Here is an 8,321-nt window from a genome sequence, read left to right as displayed (position 1 = left end):
CCGTCTAGCCCAGCCAGCCGCCCTGCCAGCCCTGCCCCGCGCCGTCGTGGCAGCCAATCCTTGGGAGGGTCCCGCCCATCCTCGTGTCCCATTGGGAAAATTCAATTTGACGGCCACGCCCCCGTGTCAGGCCCCGCCCTTAGAGGGCAGGATTGTAGGGGCTTGTAGTCTTGGGGCTACTGCCGTCTGGGCCTTGGCTGGTTGGGCTGCAGTCGGCAGGAAGACGCAGCTTTGCATTAAAGTTGGGGAGGGCGTCGAAAGCCGGGGTAAGTGGCTCGGGATCTTCCGATTCTCGGAGTCTTCAGAACAGCCCCTCTCCGCCCTCCTCTTTGTTCGTGAGACCGTGTCCCTGCCCCCGACTCCGCCCTCTTCTCGCGTAAGCATTTGGGCTTGGGTACCTCCCAGTCTGCTTTCGGGACACCTGGTCCCGGCCACTTCAGAGCTGAAACTATGACCGGCACGACCTCGACCCTATGTTGGTGCATCACAAGGAGCATCTCCCCTGGAGCAGGATCAATCACAGTAACTTTTCTCCAGTCGACACACCTTTGAAACGGAAGTTTCATTCATCTTTCATGCTTTTCCCTCCCTAGCTCCCTGAGGGTCCGCCTCTGGTTTCGCTAGAGTCCTAAATAAGGAATACAGAGTCCATGGTCTCATTCAACAAATGGGGGAAATTGAGGCCCAGACAGAGCCAATACACCCAAGAAAACACCTGGAATCAGCCAGAGATCCCAAGAGCTCAGACCCACTGGGGAAAGCCACTTCGTCTCCTGCTGGAGGCCCAGAGCCCTCCCACAGATCCACAGATCCAGGGTTATTGGACCCTGCCTGTTTAAGGAGCCTGGGAAGTGGGGTCTGGAGTCCTGTCTGTCAAATAAAAACAATACCAACATATTTATTTTGCACTTGCCATATACTAGGCATATAATCCCTTTTAACAACTATTTTGAGCCCAGGGTTAATGTCCCATTAAAAAAAAATCTTTTTTAAAATGTTTTTTATTGTTGGAGAGAGACAAGAGTGTGAGCGGGGGTGGAGCAGAGAGAGAGAGACACAGAATGTGAAGCAAGCTCCAGGCTCTGTGCCGACAGCTCAGCTGTAGATGCAGGCTCGAACTCACAACCTGTGAGATCAAGATGTGAGCCGAAGTCAGATGTTTAACCTACTGAGCCACTCAGGCATTTTATAGTTGAGGACAACAACTGATGGGTAGTGGAACTGTGATTGATATCAATACCTTTTAAGTCCAAAATCTGCTTTTACCCACTGTGATGTGGGGTTGTGGAGGAGTGGTTTCAGCCTACTGCCCCAGCAGAGCCCCGAAGCCCTGCTGTCCAGATCCTCTGTGACCTCCCACCTCCCACCTTACCTCACCCCCATCTAGAGAGACTCCCCAACTCTTTTAAAAGGTGTCATCTTATTTCATCCCCACATCCTTGAGAGGTGGTTCTACTTTACACATGGAAAAACCAAAGCATAGAAAGGGAAGAGACTTGTAAAGGTCACATGGGAGGAGGAGCAACTAGAGACCAATTGGGAGGCAAAGGTTCAAAGTCCCCTTCTGGGCAGGTCCCATCTAGGCATCTCTACTAAACCTAGATACCACCTTATTCTCCAGAATGAGGGTCAGTGCTCTCCAAGGCTACCTTGGTTATACTCCAAACTTGGAGCTCCCCTTGGAATAGCCCGTTGGGGTGGAGCACACCTAGGCTACCTGGGATTCTCAAGGCCTGGCCAAAAATGTGGCTGTCAGCTCCAATGAATGGCTTGCTTCAAGCTAGTCCCACCCCTCGCCCCTAGCCCCCTCCCGCAGTCTGGGAGGAACCACACCTGAGTGTGCTCACTCACCTGAGTGTGCTCTGGCAGACTTAATCTGTTGCACACCGTTCCCCAGGTCTTGGCAGTAAGAAGTGATGGTTAGGTCCTTCCCCACAGTCAAGCCCTCAAGGCTGGGGTCCTCCTTTTGACCTACCTGCCTGAGCCTTCCTCCCTGTAAAGGGTGGAGCCGGATGGTTGTGGTGGTGAAACAAAGATCAAAGGGTAGCTGGGTGCAGTGCTGGAGAAGCTTTCAGCCACAGTTTAGGAAGGAGTAAACATCCCCTGAGGAGGCTGACATTAACTGAGTACCTGTTGTATGTCAAACACAGAGTTTGCCCTATTGTGAGTTGAGCACTGTGCAAACCAAGTATTACCTGGATTTTACAGAGGAGGAAGCTTAGGGAGGTGAAGGCACCTTGGGCTGGTAATAGCACTCAAAGGACTGGAATTCTGCCTCACGCTTAAGGCCCTTTCCTCCATCTTGCGGCCCCTAGGATGTGGGGAAATCCTAGAAGACTTCTTGGAAGAGGTGATGTGTAAACCAATCCTTGAGGAAGGATGCTTATAGAAATTAATTGCACAGAGAAGAGGAGGAAAGGAATTGTGGCAGGGGAATAGTGTGACTAAAGGCCAGGATTAATAAGCAGGAAAAGGAGAAGAGATGGGTTGTGGATGGAGTAGGAAATGGAGATGAGGGCCCTGAATGCCAAGTGAGCAGAGTGAACATATCTTGTAGGCACTGAGGAGGCTTGGGCCTCATTCTATCCATCTGAAAAAGGATGGGATTGGACTATCCTGCTTCGGGTCCTCCCTGAGCAAGGGGCTATAATAGAAAGGATCCAGATCCCTCCAGATCTAATCCTGGACTGGCAGAGTGGGTAGTGGCTGGAGCAGCTCAGGGGCCAAGCGTAATATTTTGCTCCAGTGCTTGAGTCTGAGAATAAATATTTTACCAAGCCAGCAGTGCCAGATCCCTGAATTACTCTGGCTTCCCCTCCCCCCAGCTAGGGTCCGGCTGAAAAATCCAAGGCCTGGGATCAGGAAGAAGAGAGGTGATGGGTCTTAGCCCTGACTCTGCCCCAGACAAAGTTTTGGTCCTCTCGAGTCTAGATTTCCTTATCTGCACAATGTAGGAATTATGGCCTGAGCTCCCTAAGCTCTCTCCCCCCAGACTAGACAACATAAAATCCCAAGACTTTCAGGGAGGCCCCACCTTGGGATATGTTCACAGGTTACTGAGGCCAGCTAAGGCTAGAACCTTGGGCCTGTGAGGGAGTCCAGAGACTGCTGGTCACAGTGAAGGATGGAAGGTTAAGCATGGGTCAGAGTTGGGCCTGCTGGTGGGGTCTCACAGCCTCATCACAGGGGGAGACATGGTATCTGGACCCTAAAAGTTGCACAGAATGAAGCCCTCGCTTGCTGTTTGGCATGCTGAAGAGATGGGGAATGGCGATCTGGTGAAGGGAACAGCATGAACAAAGGATGGGAGGTAGGACTTGTTGGGGAACGGTCAAGCAGGTGAAGCTGGAGCATGAGGTCTTTGAGGATAACTGGTCCTTACTGGCATTGGCAGGATCCCAGGGCTGTGACCTTCCTCCTCATGGGCAGAACTGGAGGTTCCCATAATGATGACCAGCAGCCCCAGGAGTAGGACTGAAGACCTGTTTGGCAAACCAGTTTGGCAAGGCTGTCTCCTCTATGATGTCATCCAGCTGCTGTTTTCTTTGAGCGACAGTGCCAGATAAACTTCCGGCCTTGGAGTAGAAGGGGGCCTGGCCTTAAGTGCTGAGGGATGGGAAAGGAGTGACTCTTCCTTGGAAACTTGGAGGCAAGTGGGCTGTGGGAAGGAGAAGGAGGCCTGAGATGTCCACTGTGCAGTGATGAAACCAAGGAACCCAGCCTCATAGAAAAAGGAGAGGATTCTGGATGGGCTGGCCTGGACTTCTTGTGATTTCTGGGAGTTCCCTGATGCTTAACATCCATTTAGTTTCATGACAGGGGCTCCGTGTGTTGGAGCCTGGCTCTAGATCACCCTTATAATACATGAGAGACTATTTTGTTATTACCAAGATCCTCACAGCTTGAGCCCTGTGAGGTAGAATCATCATTATACAGAAGAGGAGACAGGCTCAGTGAGACCAAGCCCTGCTAGCACCTCATGCAGGATTTGAACCCAGACTTTTTATTCTTAACCACAGTACCCTGCCGTCTGCCATTTGTGATCTGCACCTGCCCACATGGCCCCTTGTCCTACTTCTTAATTATTCAGCATAGCAGCTGAATCTTGGTATCATAGGATCCTAGATGCCCACCTTGTGATCCAAATAGATAATCCGAGTCCCAGAGAGGACAAGGAACAGGCTTCAGGTCATATAGCAATTTGGATATGGAGCCACTCTGCACCCCAGGTCCCCAGTCTCCCAAATATCTTATTACCCCTTGACCTGGCACACCCAAGCATGACATAACAATAACTGGCACATACTGAGTGCCTATTATGTGCCATTCACTCATTTAATCATCATCACCACCCTGTGCAGTAGGTGCTAAGATTATATCTGTTTGATAGATAAAGAAACTGAAGCTCAGAGAGGGAAGGTCACTTGTCCAAGTTGACACAGCATGTTGGTGGCAGGGCTGAAATATGAATCCAGCTGTGTGTCCCTTTCTCCTTGGTGGGCCCAACAGGCCTCACTGAAGGCATGAAGACCTCTAGGTTGGAGGGTGGATGGCCCCTTTGCAGGCTCCAGAGGCGAGCAGTGTCCAGTTCATAGTTTCCATGCAGGCCTGGTCTCTCTAGGGTGGGTAAAGTGCTGAGGCTGTGGAAATGTTCTGAACCTTCCCAGAGGAGGCGGCCACGGTGGGAGGGAATGTTTGGTGCAGACCTCAGAGCCAAGTGTAGACGTGGCGGCTGGACCCGCTGCAGGCGAGGGAGGGCAGGCGGGGTGGGGCCCAAACCCAAACCGGCCTCTGAGCAGCGTTCCCAGCCATCCGCCAGCCAGGCCCAGCCCTGCCTGCCCTTCCAGCTCCCCATCTGGATTTGAGAGGAGGACTCTGGGCGTAACAATAGCTGAGTGGCAGCAAAGGCAATGCCTGGAGCTGCAGCCAGTGGATCTCCAGGGTCCCCCATTGTCTTGTGCTCGCCTGGAACGGGTTTCAGGACTTGAAACATAAAAACAAGTGCTTATGAAGTAAGCATGTACCAAGCTTTGTGCTAAGGCTTAGCCCACAGTAACTCACTTATTCCTCATGGCCACTCCAATAAGATAAGACTATTATTAGCGCTATTTGATGGATAGAGAAACTGAGGCACAGAGAGTTAAGCAACTCCCCTCTGATGATCATGTACATGTCCATTCTGGATGCTGTACTGGGAACTTTCTGTGTATTTTCCCATTTGAAGTATTATGGGCATATCGTCATTTATTTTGATGAGGAAAAAAAGACCCTAAGAAAAAAAAGGGTCTTGCCGAAGGTCATGTGGCTGAAGAGGCAGAGTTGAGACTCAAACTCAGGACTCTCAAACTGTAGGAAAGTTAGAACCTTGGCTGCTAGAATCAGATAAGCCTGAATATGCTGGGGACATCACTGCTCCTTAGCTGTGTGACTTTGGCAAATTGCATCACCTGCCTGAACTTCTGTTTTCTCCTCTATAAAATGAAGGTTTGGTTGAGATGATACTAATACCACTTGCCAGATAATAGGCCCACCTTGGGGATAGTAGGTTGTTTATATCGTGCATTTACATTATACATTCACTCATTCAATTCTTACAACAACCTCCACGGTGGGGACTCTTCCTGTACCTGTTTAATAGGAGAGAAATGTGAGGCTCAGAACTGGGAAGGGACTTGCCAGCAAGTGAGTCAGGATTGGAGGCCAGTGCTGTGATTCCAGAGGCTGCGCTCTTATCTCTTTATACTTTGCCTCCTGATACTGAGGCACAGAGGGGTGTGTAACCTATGCTTGGGTCACACAGCAAAATAGGTCCTTAGAGACATCTGATGTTTGAAGGCCAAGAGGGGAAGACGTGTTTTGCCATCCCCAATTTACTGCAGTCACAGACGCTTCGGGCTTGGAGCTCAAGATGTTCTGTAGTCTCAAATTTCTGTAAAGATGCCCAGTTCTTCCAAAGGCCAGAGCAAGTTCCAGATTTTAGGGACTCTTCCCCCAGGAGGCTAGGGTGTTAGATTCCAGGTTCAGCTCGCAGGGGTGAAAAGGTTCCTTCTGGCCAAAGAGGCCCAGTTCTCAGAGTCACCAGCGAAGCTTGGGACATGAGGAGGGCTTCAGGCTTTGCTTAAATCCCAATTCTTCCATTTACTATCTACTTCATCTTCCTGGGCCTCAGTTTCCTCGTCTTTCAAATGGGGGCACTAATGCTTCCTTTAGTAGATTGTTTGCAAAAATAACTTTAATGCAGGGTGGCTCAGTCTGTTAAGTGTCTGACTTAGGCTCAGGTCATGAACTCATAGTTCTTGAGTTTAAGCCCCGCATTGGGCTCTGTGCTGTCAGTGCAGAGCCTGCTTCAGATCCTCTGTCTCCCTCTCTCTCTGCCCCTCCCCTCCAAAAATAAACATTAAAAAAAAAAAACTTCAATGCTTTGCCTCCCTGTAAGCAAGCCCCTTTGCAATGTGACCTTGAAACCCCTCCCATCAGGAAACAGTCTATTTCTTCACCCCTTGAATCAGGACTCAGCCATATGACTGGTTTTGGCCAGTAGAATTCAGGGGGAGTTGACACTGCCAGTTCTGAACTTGGACCTTAAGAGATCCTGTAGCTTCTGCTCTGTTCTCTGGAACCTTCTTAGCTGTTGTGAACAAACCTGGGCTCTGCTGTGTGAAGGTGAGAGAGCACTGGAACAGGAATGAGCTGTCCTACCTGAGGTGTGCTAGTCAGTTGCCAGCTGACCCAACAGCTGACCACAGATGAATGAGTAAGCTCACCTGAGACCAGAAGAACCTTTGGCTGAGCCCAGCCCAGATTGCCAATTCGTGAAATCATAAGTTAAATAAATGGTTACTACTTTAATGCACTCAGTTTGGGGTGATTTGTTATGCAGCATTGCTATGGCAATTAACAACTGGTATACAGTTTTTATTAAATTTATTTATCTTGAGAGACAGCACAAGTGAGGGAGGGGCAAAGAGAGAGAGGGAGAGAAAGCAGGCTCCACACTGCCAGAGCAGAGCCTGACACAAGGCTTGAACCCATGAACCGTAAGATCATGACCTGAGCTGAAGTTGGATGCTTAACCAACTGAGCCACCCAGGGCCCCCAGTGTTTTTTGTTTTTTTTTTTAATCTCTGAGAGGTGGAGAGAGGTAGAGAGAGAGGAAGACAGAGGATCTGAAGTGGGTTCTGTGCTGAGAGCATGTAGGGCTTGAACTCACTTACTGAAATCATGACCTGAGCTGAAGTCAGACGCTCAACTGACTGAGCCAACCAGGTGACTGCCCCACCCAGTTTTTTTAAAAAGTTTACTTATTTAAGTAATGTTTACACCCAACATGGGGCTTGAACTCATGACCTTGAGACCAAGAGTCACCTGTTCTTCCAACTGAGTCAGCCAGGACCCCTGGTATACAGTTTCATTCAGTGTAATTAATGTAACAAACCAAAAATCTCAGTGGCTTAACCCAATCAGAGTTTATTTCTTACACAAAGTCTGATAAAGAGCAGCCCTCTCCTAACCCATCTCTCTTGGAAGGCACCTCTCTTCCAAGCAATGACTCTCTCAGGGCCTCCCTGGAATCCATTTTTGAATCTTCTGCATGTGGAAAGGGAGCCTAAAAATCAAATGAGGCTCACCCACTCTTAACTGCTTTGTCCAGGGTGACATGTAATTTCATTGGCCAGAATATAGTCACATGACTCTACTAACTGCAAGGGAAGATGAGGAAATGCCCTTCCTGTGTGCCCAGGAAGAGGGAACATGTTGGAGAACACAAAACATTGTTTCTACCACATTGCCTCTCTCACTAGGCTGTCATGAAGGATCAACCAGAGACCTAACATCTATAAAAAATTAATTCCAGGGGCACCTGGATGGCTCAGTCAGTTGAGTGGCCAACTTCAGCTCAGGGCATGATCTCACAGTTCATGAGTTTCGGCACTGTATTAAGGTCTGTGCTGAGACTGCTTCAGAGTTTCTCACTCTCTCTCTCTCTCTCTCTCTCTCTGCCCCTCCCCTGCTCATGCCTCTATCTCTCTCCCAAAACTAAGTATTAAAAAATTAAAAAAAAATTTAATTCCAGTACCTAGCACAGGGTGCTTTAAATAAGGGACAACTTATAGGTGAAGAATCTGAGGCTCAGAGAGGTGGAGGAATTTGCCTGAAATCATACAGTGAGCCAGTGAGTAGCTATTTTGTGGTAGTGAAACATTCAGGACAGATCTGGAGTTGGACAGGTCTGGGTATAAGTCTCAACTCTGTCACTTCTTCACTGTGTGACATTAGGCAAGTTACTCAGTTTCTCTAAGCTTCAACTTCTTTGTCCACAA

At 49.2% G+C, this 8,321-nt stretch overlaps 2 long non-coding RNA genes across 2 annotated transcripts; both read left to right on the top strand.

Annotated features, from left to right (window-relative positions):
* The first annotated feature begins 108 nt into the window (after positions 1-108).
* On the top strand, positions 109-897 carry LOC115277821. The gene is made up of 2 exons (XR_003902527.1): positions 109-266; positions 594-897. It is a non-coding gene; the product is annotated as an uncharacterized LOC115277821 (long non-coding RNA).
* A 1,351-nt stretch (positions 898-2,248) lies between these two features.
* LOC115277822 lies at positions 2,249-3,748 on the top strand. Its single transcript, XR_003902528.1, has 2 exons — positions 2,249-2,350; positions 3,395-3,748. It is a non-coding gene; the product is annotated as an uncharacterized LOC115277822 (long non-coding RNA).
* The last annotated feature ends 4,573 nt before the right edge of the window (positions 3,749-8,321 follow it).

This window comes from Suricata suricatta, chromosome 14, assembly GCF_006229205.1.
Source record: "Suricata suricatta isolate VVHF042 chromosome 14, meerkat_22Aug2017_6uvM2_HiC, whole genome shotgun sequence".
Lineage (NCBI taxonomy): Eukaryota > Metazoa > Chordata > Mammalia > Carnivora > Herpestidae > Suricata > Suricata suricatta.
This window is presented reverse-complemented; position numbering and strand designations above follow the sequence as displayed.